The following is an 18,008-nucleotide window of genomic DNA, read 5'->3' on the forward strand; positions in this document are numbered from 1 at the left end:
GGGGACTAGGGGCTTTTCACAGTAACTTCATTTGAAGCCTACTTGTGACAAAAAGTGATTTTCATTTCATTTTTAAAAAGGTTAGGAGGGGCTATTGGGTTACGGTGGAAGTGAGGGCTTAAGTGTGTCGGTGTAGACTCGATGGGCCGAATGGCCTCCTTCTGCACTGTATGTTCTATGAAACTGGAGCACCCGGAGGAAACCCACACAGACACAAGGAGAATGTGCAGACTCCACACAAACAGCGACCCAAGCCAGGAATCGAACCTGGAACCCTGGCGCTGTGAAGCAATAGTACTAACCACTGTGCTGCCGTGCCGCCCATTGAGGAATGATTCTTTTTCATACCCCAGCATGAGACAATGCCTCTACATGGAGGGGTGAAACTGATCAAATGTTTGGCAGGAATGGATATAGCAACCTCACCCAATACTTACCTTGCAGCCGACACCACTTAAACAAATTATCTGGGCATTATCTCATTATTGGTTCTGGGTCTTGATATAGTGACTGTCAGGACATTAAAATATGCATGAAGGTGCTGTGTAAATGCAACTTCTCTCCGTCATTTCTTTCATGACTCAGTAAGTGGAGCTAAAGGCTCCAATTAACAAGGGTACAAATGACAAAAAACCCAACTGATACATTACTGCCTTTTGGGACTATCCTCTATGTGACTCCAGTCCCACACTAACTTTAGAATTCTCGGGCCTGATATTCTGTGCAAGTGAATGGGTTTTGAGTAAGTTAATGTCTCCATCCCAGGTTCATAGAAGGAGGCCATTCAGTCCATCACACCTGCACCAGGTCCTTGAAAGAGCCCCACTACCTGACCCTGTCGCTGTAGTCCTGTAAAAAGTGCCCCCTTCTTGCATTTAAATCTGGTTGAATCACTGAAGTGACATAGACAGGCACCCAGTTGTACTAGGCATCGGAAACAAATGTTAGCCTTGCCAGCAGCCTCCACATCCCAAGAATATAATTTTTTGAAAGCTCAGCATCGAGACACTGGGGGACACGGGAGGGAATGAGATATGGTGACAGGAAAACTGATGTTTCAAAGGGGAAGCATTGAGCTGGAAAAGAAACACTGAGCAAACATGCACTGAGCATTATAAGACAATAATTTGGATTTATTTTATCACCACTTTACCTAGAGACTCTCTCTCTCTGCTGCTGCAGGATAAGGTGCCAGCAAATGCCTTCTTTTATCTCACACCACGTCAAGCATGAACTACCGCCATTGGGCTGCTTTCTAAGTACCTCCTAGCATCGCTTTCACATTGGCCTGCCTAATAACATTTCACTTTAGCTTGCAGTTAGGTGCCTTCCTGCTCTCTCGTGTGGACTGAAAGATATTATTATGGAGGCCACTTTACAGATCTTCGCGGCATCTTCCTTTGTTGTTGACCTCTTGCAAATACTCTCCTTGTTTATGATATTGGAAACAATGACTTGGTTTCTTGTCGAGTAACAGAAATTTCCTTCATCTTCAGATCCAATAACAAAGTAAAAACCCAAAGAATCCTGAAGGCAGCAGGACAGGTAGAAATGGTGGTTCAGAAGGCGTACGGGATATTATCCTTTATTAGCAAGGCATATAAGAGCGGGGACATTATGCTGGAACAAAATAAAACAATATTTTGTCCACAGCTAGCGTCCTGCATACAGTACTGGTCAGCGCATTACAGAAAGGTACTGCACCTGAGAAGGTAGAAAGGAGGTTTACCATGGTGTTGCCATGACGGAGAGATTTAGCGATGTGGAAAGGTTGGATAGGCTGGGATTGCTTTCTTTTGAGCTGGGAAGAGATATAATGGGTGTACGAAATTATGAGGGACCTCGAGAGTGGATGGAAGATCGTTTGTCCCTTAGCAAAGTGGTCATTAAACCCAGGGACACAGGTTTAAAATAAGTGGCAGAGGGACTGAAGGGGAGTTGAGGAGAAATCTTTTTGCCAAGAGCCTGGTGAGGGTTTAGTACTCACTGCCTGATAAGGTGGCAGAGTCAGAAATCCTCATCGCATTTGAAAAATACTTGGATATAATAATAATAATCGCTTATTGTCACAAGTAGGCTTCAATGAAGTTACTGTGAAAAGCCCCTAGTTGCCACATTCCGGCGCCTGTTCGGGGAGGCCGGTACGGGAATTGAACCCGCGCTGCTGGCATTGTTCTGTATTGCAAGCCAGCTATTTAGCCCACTGTGCTAAACCAGCCCCTTGCCCTTGAAATGCAGTAACCAACAAGGCTACAGACCGAGAACTGGAAGGTGGGATACGGCTGGTCACTCCTTCAGCCAACACAGACATGATGGGCCAGTCTACCATATATATTCTATGCCTCTATGTTGGATCGAGTCCTAATTAAAAGAAAGCCTGAGTCACTTTAACAGCTGCAGCCAAAGCAGTCACATTTTATTACATTTAAAGCAGAGGGCATTACTTTTGTCTGGTACCCGAGGAATATTGTGGAGACACCAAATATTCCTTGCTTGCGTGCAACATGCAGAATACACAGGACATGAAACCTGATTGGAAAGTTGGGTGTGGGGCAATGGTGTAGGGACATTATTCTTAGACATCAAATTTCTCGGTTCCCTCATACATATACAGAAACATAGAAAATAGAAGCAGGAGGAGGCCATTCGGCCCTTCGAACCTGCCCTATCATTCATCATGATCATAGCTGATCATCAAGTTCAATACCCCGATCCCTCCCCCTCCTCCCATATCCTTAATCCCTTTCGCCCCAAGAGCTATATCTAATTCCTTCTTGAAATTACACAACATTTTGGCCTCAACTACTTTCTGTGGTAACGAATTCCACAGATTCACCACTCTCTGGGTGAAGAAATTTCTCCTCACCCTTAGTCCTAAAAGGTTTACCCCTTATCCTTAAACTATGACCCCTAGTTCTGGACTCCCCCACCATCAGGAACATTCTTTCTGAATCTACCCTGTCAAATCCTGTTAGAATTTTATACGTTTCTATGAAATTCCCTCTCACTCTTCAGTGAATACATTCCTAACCAACTTAGTTTCTCCTCATCTGACAGTCCCGTTATCCCAGGAATCACTCTGGTAAACCTTTGCCGCACTCCCTCCATAGCAAAAACATCCTTCCTCAGATAAGGACACCAAAACTGCACACAGTACTCCAGGTGTGGCCTCAGCAATGTCCTATCCAATTGCAGTAAAACATCCCTATTCCTATACTCAAATCCTCTCGCTATGGAGGCCAACATACCATTTGCCTTTTTTACTGCCTGCTGTACCTATGCGCTTACTTTCAGCGACTGATGCACGAGGACACCAAGGTCTCGCTGAGTATCCACTTCTCTCATTTACACCCATTCAAATAATAATCTGCCTTCCTATTTTTGCTAGCAAAGTGGATAACCTCACATTTGTCCATATTGTACTCCATTTGCCATGCATATACCCACTCACTCAGCCTGTTCAAATCCCACTGAATCATTTCTGCATCCTCCTCACAGCTCACCCTCCCACCCAACTTTGTATCATCTGCAAATTTGGAGATAATACATTTTGTTCCCCCATCCAAATCATTCATATATAATGCGAACAGATGGGGTCCTAACACAGATCCCTGCGGTACCCCACTAGTCACTGCCTGCCAATTGGAAAAAGACCCATTTATTCCAACTCTTTACTTCCTGTCTGCTAACCAGCTTTCTGTCCATCTCAAGACACTATGCTTTAACTTCACATAGTAATCTGCTATATAAGACCTTGTCGAAAGACTTCCAAAAGTCTAAATAAACCACATCCACCAGTTCTCCCTGGTCAACTCTAATAGTTACATCTTCAAAGAATTCAAGCAGATTTATCAAACATGATTTCCCTTTCGTAAATCCTTGCTGACTTTGTCTGATTAGACCTCTGATTTTCAAATGCTGTGCTACGAAATCCTTGAAAATGGACTCGAGCAACTTCCCTATTACCGACGTTAGGCTCACTGGTCTATAGTTCCCTGTTTTCTCTCTATCTTTCTTTTTGAATAGTGGGATTATATTAGCTACCCTCCAATCCACAGGAACCATTCCAGAGTCCAAAGAATTTTGGAATTCTTGCCCAAATTTGTCACTGAAAATGATCTTACCCAGTCACAAATCTTCTCCCTGTCTGAGGAGACAGAGGCGAAGTAAGGAAGCAACTTTGGATGAGAACAATAAAAATCCCATGAGCTGAGAGAATCCTTCCAAAATAACAGAATGCCTTCACCAGCTCAATGGTGAGACAAACCTTCCAGGTGAAGCTCCCTTGCAGAAAAACTAAAGATGGAGCTGATAGAGGAAGGTTCAGGGGGGATTTATGAGGATGACACCACAGATATAGGACCTCAGTTGTATGAGGAACCTACAGAAACCGGGATTGTTATCCCGAATGCAGAGGAGATTTCTGGAGATTTAATAGAGCGGTTTTAAAATTATGAAGGGTTTTGGTAGAGTAAATAAGGAATAATTTCTTCCACTGTCTCTAGACTACCATGAGTGAGGGGTAATCTCCAATTTAGTGTGAATGTGTGAAGATGTGTGTCGGGGCTGTTTAGCACAGGGCTAAATCGCTGGCTTTGAAAGCAGGCCAGCAGCACGGTTCAATTCCCGTACCAGCCTCCCCGAACAGGCGCCAGAATGTGGCGACTCGGGGCTTTTCACAGTAACTTCATTGAAGCCTACTTGTGACAATAAGTGATTTTCATTTAATTTCAAGATGATCTCCAAACTAATGTGAGTGGTTAGCTGATTGGGGAATGGGGAATTTCTTGACTAAACTGTGTGGTTGAGGGTCATCTCCTGACTAGTGATTGAGAGGGACAGGTTGATCTGTGGATAAGTGTAAGTATTAACCAGCTGATGATATTTGCATGAGGCTCTCTATGCAAACATTGCGATTTTGGTTTCTCCCCCCCCCCCCCCCCGACAAAATGTTGTCTCCTACTATTTTGTAGCAGCTTGTAGCGAGTGAACGTGAAATGTTCATGAGGATATCGGAGATGAAAATTCATTTTTTTCTCAGGAAGGAGGGGGCTGAATAGAAATGTAGCCCAAGTGTGTAAATGCTTAACTTCTGTTATTGATTTCATGCCAGTGATTGTTAATATACTGCTGTTGCCAGGAGGCTGAGAGTTTAGTACTTAATGTTATTTATTCTATAAGAGGCAGAATGTCATACACCAACACTAATACTGGGTGACACGGCGTCAGTGTGGCTATACACCTTCAGTTGCTTGTACCCACTTGGGACACATGTCTGGGAACATGGCCTAGTGTGACAGTAACAAGGATAACTTGCAGTAAAGATAAAATCTGATTAGTCACTAGACACTAAATGGCAGCCATTTCCATTTACTATGTTTAATTTGTGTTCAAATCCAGCACATTCTGCTCATTTTCAATATTAATAGAGCAGGATTGCCAATATGCAGTTGCCCACTCTTCCAAAGTTATGAATTCAATTTAGTTGCAGGTTTTGATGATCTCAGGGATTCTATAAGGAAACATTTTTAATCTTTGTGTTATCTCACATTAGGTGATCATCTGGTTAACCCAGGAACTAATGTTGTGTTTTGTTTTATAAATTTAGAGTCTCCAATTATTTTTTTTCCAATTAAGGGATAATTTAGCATGGCCAATCCACCTACCCTACACATCTTTTTGGGTTGTGGGGGTGAGACTCACGCAGACACGGGGAGAATGTGACCCAGGGCCGGGATCGAACCTGGGACCTCGGCGCCATGGATGCGAACCACTGCGCCACCATGTCGCCCCCCCAGGAACTAATTCAATATTATTTTTTAATAGAATCAAAGAGAGCAGAAGGCTCTTTGTCCTGCTGTATCCGTGCTGCCTTTTTGAAAAGCTACGGAATGAATCCCACTCCCCCACACTTCTCCATAACCTCACACTTTTTTCCTTTCAATTATATATCCAATTGCATTCTGCTATTTAATCAGCTTCCGTCACCCTTTCCGGTGGCTTAGGATTCTGAAGTGATGTACTGTGTCTCTTTTGCATCTGATTAACTGGAAGCATATTACTACTGGATTTATTGATTTGAACATAGCCCTGTAAGATATACAGCAGATACATTAAGTATTTTAATTTTAATTATTATAAACTGTCGGTCAGAACATACAGTTTTAATTTCAGCTTGATAAATTTCACTTACCTAGAATATGTTATGATTTTGCTCCTGAAATATATTCCACGTGAAAGAGGATTATATTTGGAAAAACAATCACTTTGTTACACAGGCTAAGGTGTGATACCTAGAGAACAACGATAGTATTGTACGGGGTAAGGCACTGTACATGGAATGACAGTTACTGCGTATTGCAAGATCACAACAATTAAGGGCTACTATTAATATTCTGTTTAATTGGATTAAATACAGTTTGCACTTGACTGATCACTTTTTCATAAATGGTACTGTTTTTACACAGTTAGAGGTATCTGCAGGTATTTATTGCCAATTTAGAAATGTTAAGGAAAAGGGTGGCACAGTGGTTAGCGCTGCTGCCTCACGGCGCCGAGGACCCAGGTGCGATCTCCGGTCACTGTCCGTGTGGAGTTTGCACATTCTCCCGTGCCTGCGTGGGTCTCACCCCACAACTCAAAAGATATGCAGGGTAGGTAGATTGGCCACGCTAAATTGCACCTTAATTGGGAAAAAAGATTGGGCAATTTATTAAAAAAAGAAATACAAAAGAATTCAGCAAATGTCACGCTCTGTATATTGAATGCAAATACTTTCAGCTTCTCCCATTTTACTTGGGGTCACAATGCTGGTTCATCCCCACCTCCATCAATTATAAATATATAACGCATTGGCTATCTATTTTGTAATAAATGTCTTTGAATTAACAAACTATGACTCTCATTTATCCTCTCAGTCTTCATATTATGTACATCTCAATTAAACTCGGAATGTTAGCCTCATTTTACAGTGTCTTCCTCTCTGACTAAATCTTAGAATTCCCAATAAACTGCTGAACTGGAATATTTAGCCAATTTGGCCTATCGAGGTGTCAGCCCGGAAACTCAAACATTTCTCAGTTTTGCCATCAGTTACCGCCCTTCCCTCACCTTCACATGGTCCATCTCTGACACTTCCCTTCCTTGACTTCTCTGTCTCCACTTCTGGGGATAGAATGTCTAACAATACTTATTAAAAGCCCACCAACCCTCACAGCTACCTCGACTACAGCTCCTCAGAGACTGGTTCCTGTAAGGTTGCTATTTCATTCTCCCAGTTTCTCCCCCTCTGTCACAATTGTTCTCATGATGCTACCTTCCACAACGGTGCTCTTCGATTTTCCTCTAAAAGGCCATAAGACATAGGAGCAGAATTAGGCCACTTGGCCCATCGAGTCTGCTCCGCCATTCAATCATGGCTGATATTTTTCTCATCCCCATTCTCCTGCCTTCTCCCCATAACCCTTGATCCCCTTATTAATCAAGAACGTATCTATCTCTGTCTTAAAGACACTCAGTGATTTGGCCTCCACAGCCTTCTGCGGGAAAGAGTTCCACAGATTCACCACCCTCTGGCTGAAGAAATTTCTCCTCCTCTCTGTTTTAAAGGATTGCCCCTTTAGTCTGAGATTGTGCCCTCTGGATCTAGCTTTTCCTACAAGTGGAAGCATCCTCTCCACGTCCACTCTATCAAGGCCTCGCAGTATCCTGTAAGATTCAATAAGAACCCCCCTCATCCTTCTAAACTCCAACGAGTACAGACCCAGAGTCCTCAACCGCTCCTCATACGACAAACTCTTCATTCCAGGATCATTCTTGTGAACCTCCTCTAGGCCCTTTCCAAGGCCAGCACATCCTTCCTTAGATATGGGGCCCAAAACTGCTCACAATACTCCAAATGGGGTCTGACCAGAGCCTTATATAGCCTCAGATTCCCTACCGAGGATTCCCCCTCACTGCAATTTGCAGAGTCCTCAACACTGTCTGAATCATTTCCACCCTCACCCCTTCCCCTTCCTGCAGAAGAGGGTTTTGCTTGTCGTCACCTTCCACTCCACTAGCCTTTGCATTCAAAGGATCATCTTCCACCAACTCCAGCATGATGCCACCAACAAACACATCTTTCCCTCCCCTGTCGTGTCAGCATTCCAAAGAGACCGTTCCCTCCGCGACACCCTGGTCCACTCCTCCAGCACCCCCAAACACCTAACCCCCTTCCCACAGCACATTCCCATGTAATCCTTCATCTACACCTTCTCCTTCCTCGCTGTCCAAGGTGACAAACGCTCTATCCAGATGAAGCACTGATTTATTTGTACTTCTTTCACTTTAGTCTACGGTATTTGCTACTCACAATACGATCTCCTCTACAGTGTGGAGACCAAATGCAAACTGAGTGATCCCTTTGCAGAAGACCTCAGTTCCATCTGCTATTCCGACCCTGACCTTCCGGTTGCTTGCCATTTCAATTCACTATCTTACTCACACACTCAGGCTGTTCTCAGCCTGTAACCATGTTCCAGTGAAGCCTAACGCAAGCTTGAAGAACAGCATCACATCTTCCGATGAGGCACTTTACAGCCTTCTGGACACAACAGTGAGTTTTAAAACTCGATTTTGTACCTTTTTCCCCTCGTGCCAGTCTGCATCTTGTTCTCATGTTTTTGCTTTCAGACAGTGCTGACTTTTATTCTGCTATTAACACCTACTCTGTCCCAATGCAGTGTTCCTTTACTTCTATTACCACTCCCTTTGCCTTTTGTTCCATTACATTTTTGTCATTTAATCTTCCCCTCCCACTCCTCAACCTATCACTGACCTTGCTTTTTGCTCCACCGGTCCCCCCTTTTTCAACAGCATAAAACCCATCACAATTCTACCTTTTATATAAAAGCAAAATACTGCGGATGCTGGGATCTGAAACCATCTGCTTCCCGTTTCCCTCTTGGTTTTTCCAACATTTCGCCCTTTCTTCAGTTCTGAGGAAGAATCATACGGGACAGAAATGTTAGCTGTTTCTCTCTCCACACTGCTGAGATTTTCCAACACTTTCTGTTTTTAGTTCAGATCTCCAGCATCCGCAGTATTTTGCTTATTTCACTCAAACGTTTATTTCCTGGCAAGAGTGAATAATGACTCATGCTACACAATTCGCATATATGAGATTGCTTTTTGCAGGCTTGCAGGCGCGTTTGCCGGCAGACAGTGCCTAATGATATTAGACTTCACAAATACAAATAGCTTCCAACCACATTCAATTAGAACATATACAGAGAGCCATTGTAAAGAAAGGCATTGAATTAATATAGCATCTTTCACATCCTGAGTACAACCCCAATATGTTTCACAATTAATTACTTCTGAAGTGTCGTCGCTATTAGGGAAACATAACAGTAAATTTGTACACAGCAAGGCTCTATAAACAGAATAAAATAAAACAGAATAAAATAAATAACTGGAACATTTGTTTGAGCAGCATTGTTTGAATAATGAATACTGGCCAGGACATTGGCTGAAAATTCTGAAATCCCATTCCGAATCCCATTGTGGGTGTACCTACATCAGAAGACAACTCAACATCGCCTTTTGAAAGGCAATTACGGATTACCAATCAATGTTGATATAATAATGATCTTTATTAGTGTAACAAGTAGGCTTACATTAACACTGCAATTATGTTACTGTGAAAATCCCCTAGTCGCCACACTCCGGCGCCTGTTCGGGTACACAGAGGGAGAATTCAGAATGTCCAATTCTCCCAACAAGCACATCTTTTGGGACTTGTGGGAGGAAACCGGAGCACCCGGAGGAAACCCATGCAGACACGGGGAGAACGTGCAGACTCCGCACAGACAGTGACCCAAGCCGTGAATCGAACCTGGGTCCCTGGGGCTGTGAAGCAACAGTGCTAACCACTGTGCTACTGTGCTGTATGTATTGCTAGTGATGTCCATATCTCACCAATAAATTTTAAAATGACACCAGCGAGAACTCCCTCGCTTGGCTTCAAGTGCTGTCACTGTTTACATTGACTAGAGGAGGCAGGCAGTGTCCAATTCTAATGTCTTATCTGAAGAAGGCACCTCTGATCTGACAATCAAACATTTCTCATAGTCCTGCATTGAGGTCTCGGCCTAGATAGTGTTACATGGAGTGACATGATCTTCTTACTCCGAGACAAGAGAGGTTTCACTGTTTAGGGGCTAACACAGTATAGACGACAATAAAGCACATTCTTATCTACACCACATTAGTTTATAGAATCACAGAATATTTACAGCGCAGAAGGAGGTCATTTGGGCCATTGGGTGTGCGCCAGCTCTCCAAACAAACACCGTGACTTAGTGCTGGTCCCCTGCCTTTCCCCAAATCCCTGAACATATTTCATCTGCAATCTGCCTGGCAAGGAGCATTCATTCAAGAAACAGGAAATTCTATTTCATTAGTAACTCATTAGCAATTAAAAATAATTAGTATTTTTAATTGAACTATATTTTAAACTGGCATATTTGTTATGCAGGGCTAAGGAGGAACTATTTCATTAGGATAACAATCACCATTATATACACCTTTTTAGGTATTTTTATTCGACAGATTTTCAACATTTTCATAATACAAAACGCAATCAAACAACCCGCCCCCCCCCCCCACCCCCCACCCACACACACACACACATGCCCCCAACTCCTGAAAGTGCATGATGAACAAACTCCAACAATTGTAGAACTCCTCCTTCGCCCCCTCAGCTCGAACCTCACCTTCCCCAGGGTCAAAAACTTCAGCAGGTCCTCCCGCCAAGCCAAGACACAGGGTGGAGAAGCTGACCTCCACCCAGCAAGACCTACCTACGAGTGATCAGTGAGGCGAAGGCTAAGACATCTACCCCCGCACCCACCTGCAACTTGTGCCAGTCCGACACCCCGTATATGGCTTCTAGGGGACCAGGCCCCACATCCAAATGCAGGACCTCCGAGATTGTACCGAATACTGTCCTCCAAAACCTTTCCAGCTTCTGGCAGGACCAAAATATATGAGCATGTTTCTTGGGGCTCCTCCCACATCGCTCACAGACATCCTCCACCTCCTCCAACATCTGGCTCATCCTTGATTTTGTGAGATGCACCCCGTACACTACCTTCAGCTGTTTCAGCCCCAACCTCACATGAAGTCGAGGCATTCACCCTCTGCAGCACCTCACACCACAGTCCCTCTTCCAGCGCCACACCCAACTCTTCTTCCCACTTCGCCTTAATCCTCTGCATGGACACCTTATTCTCCTCCAGAATCCTCCCGCACATCACCGAGACGACACCCCGGTGACAGCACCGCTTCAAACAACGAGGAGGCCAGTGCCATTGGGAAGGTCGGGATAAACCTTCCTTGCAAAGTCCCACACCTGCACGTCCAAAACGCTTCCCCCTGTGCCAACCTATACTTCTCTCCCAGCTCCTCTAAGCTCGCGAATCGCCTCCGAAGGAGCAAATCCTTCATTTCCTTAATCCCCTTCTCGTCACATCCCCGAAACCTCGCCTCCATCCTCCCTGGCTCAAACCCATGATTCCCCCTAATCGGCATCCCCCGTGACCTGGTCCCCAGCCTAAAGTGCTGTCTAAACTGCCCCCAAATCTTCAATGTGGCCACCATCACCGGACTCACCGAGTACTTTCCTGGGGCCATCGGGAGCGGTGCGGTTGCCAGCACCCGCAACCCCGACCCCCGGCAAGAACCCACCTTCATCTTTACCCGCAGATCCCCCCCCCACACTCCTTGCTCCATCCCTGCACCTTCTCCACATTCTCCGGCCAATAATAATACAGCAAGTTTGTGAGGCCCAGCCCCCCTGCCTGCCACCCCCTCTGCAATACCACCCTCCTAATCCTGCCCCCCCCCCCAAATGAACGAGGTGTCCACCAACCTGAAGAAGGACTTTGGTTAAAAAAAAAAGGCAGGCATTGAATTAAAAACAGGAATCGTGGCAAAACATTCATTGTAACGGCCTGCACCCGGCCAGCCAACAACAAAGGGAGATTGTCCCAACTCGGCAAATCGACCTTTACCCTCCCCACCAATCGAATGAAATCAAACTTCCGAAGCTCTGCCCAATCATGGGCCACCTGTAACGCCAAATACCTAAAGTGGGTTGCGCCAAGCGGAATGGCAGCCCTGCGCCTGCCCCCCCCCCCCCCCCCCCACCCGCTCCCAATCCCGGCGGGGAGACCATAAAATACCCGCTTTCCCCGAAATTCAATTTATACCCTGAGAACATCCCGAATCTCTGGAGCAGCTCCATTATACTCCCCACCGACGGGTATAATAGCAGATCATCGGCATAGAGGGACATGGGGGAAGGGGGTATGCTCCACCCCATCCCCTTCCACAACCCTGAGCTCCTTAGTGCAATGACCAAGGTCTCTATAGCCAATACAAGCAGAAGGAGGGGGGGAGGAACACAGGACACCCCTGTCTCTTAACCCCAGTGCAGTGCGAAATACCTTGAGTTCATGCTGTTAGTGTGCACACTTGCCCTCTGTTCCTTTTACAGCAACTGCACCCAGGCCACAAACTTCGGCCCGATTCTAAATGTTTACAATACCACCATCAAATAACCCACCCTACCCGATCAAAGGCCTTCTCTGCATCCAGCGCCACCACCACCTCCGTCTCCCTTCCCTCCGCCGGAGAAAGGACCACATTCAGCAACCTCCTCACGTTCAAGAATAACTGCCTTCCCTTCACAAACCCCGTCTGGCTCTCCTCAAACACCTTCGGGAGACACCGCTCTAACCTTACCACCAACACCTTTTCCAGTATCTTGGCATCTACATTTAGCAGAGATATGGGTCTATACAACCTACACTCCTCCGGTTCCTTGTCCTTCATTAGTAGCAACAAGATGGAAGCTTGCCCCATCGTTTGCGGCAAGAAACCCCTAGCTATCGCATCCTCAAAATTCCCACCACCAACAGCGCCAACTTGTCTTTAGATTTCTTTTAAAATTCAACCGGGAACCCATCGGGCCCCGCACCTTCTAACCTAGGTGGTCGAGGTTGTGGGTTTGGAGGGAGATTTGCTAAGTTGCTGCAGTGAATCTGGTAGGTGGTACATACAGCTGCCACCTTGCATGGGATGGAGGGAGTGAATGTTTAAGGTGGTGGATTAATAAGGGGATCAGGGGTTATTGGGAGAAAGCAGGAGAATGGGGATGAGAATTATATCAGCCATGATTGAATGGTGGAGCAGATATGATGGGTCGAATGGCCTAATTCTGCTGCTATGTCTTATGGTCTTCCCTCACGATCGCCTCCTGCTCCCGCACCGGCTCCTCCAACCCTGCTCTATCCTCCTCTCGCAACCTCTGATACTCCAACCCATCCAGGAATTCCCTTATCCCTGCTCCTCCTCTGTTGGCCCCGACCTATACAGGTCCCTATAAGGGGCAGCACGGTAGCATTGCGGATAGCACAATTGCTTCACAGCTCCAGGGTCCCAGGTTCGGTTCCGGCTTGGGGCACTGTCTGTGCGGAGTCTGCACATCCTCCTCGTGTGTGTGTGGGTTTCCCCCGGGTGCTCCGGTTTCCTCCCACAGTCCAAAGATGTGCAGGTTAGGTGGATTGGCCATGATAAATTGCCCTTAGTGTCGAAAATTGCCCTTAGTGTTGGGTGGGGTTACTGGGTTATGGGGATAGGGTGGAGGTGTTGACCTTGGGTAGGGTGCTCTTTCCAAGAGCCGGTGCAGACTCGATGGGCCGAATGGCCTCCTTCTGCACTGTAAATTCTATGCTAATCCTCAGATACTTTACTAATCTGCTCCGGAGCCACCATCAACTTCCCTGCCCTATCCTGTACCCGGATGATCTCCCTCACCACTGCCTCCCTCCGGATCAGGCCGGCCAGCATACATCCTGCCGTCTTCCCATACTCGTAGACAGCCCCCTCGTCCTCCTCAACTGACGCACTGCTTTCCCCGTGGGCAATTGGTCGAATCTTGAATGCAACTCCTTCCTCTTAGCCAGGAGACCTGGGTCCGGGTTCCCTGCGTACCTCCCATCCACCTCCAAAATCTCCTCTCTCAGTCCTTGGTGTTCCTCCCTCTCCTCCCTATCCACCTTAGCCTTGAACGAGATCATCTCTCCCCTCACTACCGCCTTCAGAGCCTCCCAGACCACCGACTGCGAGACCTCCCCGTGCAATTAAACCCCACATACTCCTCGATCACCGTCCCAATCTTCTCACAGAAGCTGCGGTCCGCTAACAACCCCACGTCCATTCTCCATCCCGGCGTCTGAGCTACCCCCTTCTCCAAAACCATCCAATGTGGAGCATGATCCAAAATCACCATTGCTGAGTGCCGACCTCCTCACCCCAGTCAATAGCGGCTTTCCCACCACAAAAAAGTCAGTCCTCGAATACACCTTGTTTACCGGAGAGAAAAACAAAACATTCCGATCCCTCGGATGCAAGAACCTCCACGGGTCCACTCCTCCCAGCTCTCTCATGAGCCCAGCCAATGCCTTTGCACCCCCACCCCCCCAACTGGGCCACCCAGCGTGGATGGGACCTATCCACCTTCGGTTCCTGAACCATATTCCAATTCCTCCCTTGCAATCAGCTCGTGGGTATCCAAATCCGGGATGGCACCTAGCACCTTCTTCACAAACCCTGCATCATCCCAATTGGAGCCATGCACGCTCGGCAGTGCCACCAACCTCCCCCATCACTTTCATGTACCTGCCCTCCTGATATGCCACCATTATGTACAACTTAACAGACCTATTTTATAGTATGATTTTTTAAATATTTGTTCATGGGATGTGGGCGTCGCTGCCTAGGCCAGCTTTTATTGCCCATCCCTAATTGCCTTTGAGAAAGTGGTGGTGAGCTGCCTTCTTGAACCGCTGCAGTGCGTGTGATGTAGGTGCACCCACAGTGCTGTGAGAGAGATCCAGGATTTTAACCAAGCTACAGAGAAGGAACAGTGATATCATTCCAACTAAGGATGGTGTGTGACTTGGTGGGAACATGCAGTTAGTGATGTTCCCTTGCATCTGCTGCCCTTGACCACCTAGATGGTTGAGGTTGTGGGTTTGGAGGGAGATTTGCTAAGTTGTTGCAGTGAATCTGGTAGGTGGTACATACGGCTGCCACGTTGCATGGGATGGAGGGAGTGAATGTTTAAGGTGGTGGATTAATAAGGGGATCAGGGGTTATTGGGAGAAAGCAGGAGAATGGGGATGAGAATTATATCAGCCATGATTGAATGGCGGAGCAGATTTGATGGGTCGAATGGCCCAATTCTGCTCCAATGTCTTATGGTCTTACGGACAGAATGTCAATCAAGCGGGCTGCTTTGTCCTGGATGGTGTTGAGTTTCTTGAGTGATGTTGGAATTGCACTCATCCAGGCAAGTAGAAAGTATTCCATTACATTACTGACTTGTACCTGGTAGATGGTGACATATCTTGGGGTGACAGGTAAGTTACTGGCAGCAGAATTCTGAAATTCTAACATGCTCTTGTCAGCACAGTATTTATATGGCTGGCCCAGTTCAGTTTCTGGTCAATGGTAACCCCCGGGATGTTGGTAGTAGGGATTCAGTGATGGTAATGCCATTGAATGGCAAGGGGAGATGGTTAGATTCTCTCTTGTTGGAGATGGACATTGCCTGGCGCTGGTGTGGCTCGAATTGTCAGCCCAAGCCTGACTGTTCCATTTGGACATGGACTGCTTCAGTGTCTGAGGTGTCACAAATGATGCTGAACTTTGTACAATCATCAGCGAACATCCCTTGATGGAAGGAAGGTCAGTGATGAAGCAGCTGAAGATGGTTGGGCCTGGGACACTACCCTCAGGAACTCTAGCAATGATGACCCAGGAATGTGCTGAAATTAATCATTCTGTATTAACATATACAGGCAATTAACATTACAATGTAATGAAAACCATTCTGGAGGGTGGAAACTAGTATTAGCTGTGTTATCACACTTTTAAAAAACATACTGGTACTGAATTTCTCTCCCTCTGCTATTTTAATGGAGGTCTTATTTACTGCACAGAAACAGCCAAACTGGCCCATGTTTCTGTCCAAGATCCCCATGAGCAATTTCGCACTCTTCCCCCTATAACACTTTTCTCACTTATGTGCTTATCTAGATCTCCTTGAATCAACATCTATATTATTTGTTTCAACTGTTGCTTGTAGAGGTGAGGGTAATGAGAGATGGGGCTCGCCAGCGACACCCATAGCCCATGAGAGAATTTTTCACATTCTAAACCAGGGTTTTTCAAACATTTTTTCCTGGGCCCACTTTTGACAACCAGCCAACCTTCGCGACCCATACCGGCCGACCTTCGCGACCCATTCCGGCCGACCTTCGCGACCCATTCCGGCCGACCTTCGCGACCCAATACCGGCCGACCTTCGCGACCCAATACCGGCCGACCTTCGCGACCCAATACCGGCCGACCTTCGCGACCCATTCCGGCCGACCTTCGCGACCCAATACCAGCCAACCTTCGCGACCCAATACCAGCCAACCTTCGCGACCCACACTGGCTGATGCGACCCACACTGGCTGATGTGACCCACACTGGCTGATGTGACCCACACTGGCTGATGTGACCCACACTGGCCGACCTTCGGGACCCACACCGGACGACCTTCGCGACCCATTCCGGCCGACCGTTGCGACCCATTCCGGCCGACCTTCGCGACCCATTCCGGCCGACCTTCGCGACCCATTCCGGCCGACCTTCGTGACCCACACCGGCCGATCTTCGCGACCCAGACCGGCCGACCTTCGCGACCCACACCGGCCGAACTTCGTGACCCACACCGGCCGACCTTCGCGACCCACACTGGCCGACCTTCGCGACCCACACCGGCCGACCTTCACGACCCACACCGGCCGACCTCCGGGACCCACACCGGCCGACCTTCGCGACCCACACTGGCCGACCTTCGCGACCCACACCGGCCGACCTTCGCGACCCACACCGGCCGACCTTCGCGACCCACACCGGCCGACCTTCGCGACCCACACCGGCCGACCTTCGCGACCCACACCGGCCGACCTTCGCGACCCACACCGGCCAACTTTCATGACCCACACCGGCCGACCTTCGGGACCCACACCAGCCGACCTTCGTGACCCACACCGGCCGACCTTCGCGACCCACACCGGCCGACCTTCGCGACCCAGACCGGCCGACTTTCGCGACCCACACCATGTTCACTTACGTTTAATGCGACAGGTGAGCCTGCTTGGTCCTCGCGATCTCACTCCGATCTGGTTCACAGAAGGAGAGGGCAATGCATAAATCAGGTGCAGACCTCAACCAGTTCCTTTGTGCCATCTTCATCTTTGTGGAAACAGAAAATCCAATCTCGCACATGTAGGTCATGGTGAAGGGCAATAGCAACACTGGATAATCCTGGGAGAAGCTACTTCAGAATGCTGACAGCCCCATGGGCCTTTGGCATGCTTTTAACATGGCATTACCTGTGGTAATACAGGTCAGTTACAACAGCGTTATCATTTAGAGTCAGCTGTAAGTTAATAAGTGACTCTGGGGTCTCAACCTCAAAGGATTTTTTTATCCCCCACTTCTCTTTCAAAATCTGAAAATTCTCTCATTTGCCGTGCATATAACACACACGGGATTTGCATCCTGACTTGCATTGGCACAATTGACAAAACCATACTTCAAGAAATCATCTTTGTTCTTGAGTTAGGTTTCTTTATAGGCTGTTAACCAGAGGCCCTGAAGCTCTGTACAGAGCTAACACTAGCACTGCTCTGTCCTGAGCAGCTCTCTCCAGCAGACTGAGATGTGAGGCCCTGGCCAGTAGGTACTCTGCTGTTTGTGTTCCTGACCTTCTCTGATTTGTAAGAAAATGATTCATCTTCACAGTCCCCTTGCCTTGCCTGCTTTTTAAAAATGTGTTCATGGGATGTGGGTGTTGCTGGCTGGGCCAGCATTTATTGCCCATCCCTGAGGATATTTAAGAG

General features: G+C 47.2%; 1 long non-coding RNA gene across 6 annotated transcripts in view; it reads right to left on the reverse strand.

The window, feature by feature from the left end:
• The window catches only part of LOC140386980 (uncharacterized), a 47,154-nt gene that overhangs the window by 23,381 nt on the left and 5,765 nt on the right, over positions 1-18,008 (reverse strand). For 2 of the 6 annotated variants that reach the window (XR_011933720.1, XR_011933721.1), the window contains exons 3-5: positions 17,237-17,498; positions 8,880-8,978; positions 6,194-6,293 (exon numbers count right to left, since the gene is read on the reverse strand). This is a non-coding gene — a long non-coding RNA (uncharacterized lncRNA). Of the gene's footprint in view, positions 1-6,193; positions 6,294-6,382; positions 6,683-8,879; positions 8,979-17,236; positions 17,499-18,008 lie in introns of those variants that run through there. The other 4 variants (XR_011933724.1, XR_011933725.1, XR_011933722.1 and 1 more) reach the window with 4 other exon arrangements.

Source organism: Scyliorhinus torazame, chromosome 12 (assembly GCF_047496885.1).
Source record: "Scyliorhinus torazame isolate Kashiwa2021f chromosome 12, sScyTor2.1, whole genome shotgun sequence".
Classification (NCBI taxonomy): domain Eukaryota; kingdom Metazoa; phylum Chordata; class Chondrichthyes; order Carcharhiniformes; family Scyliorhinidae; genus Scyliorhinus; species Scyliorhinus torazame.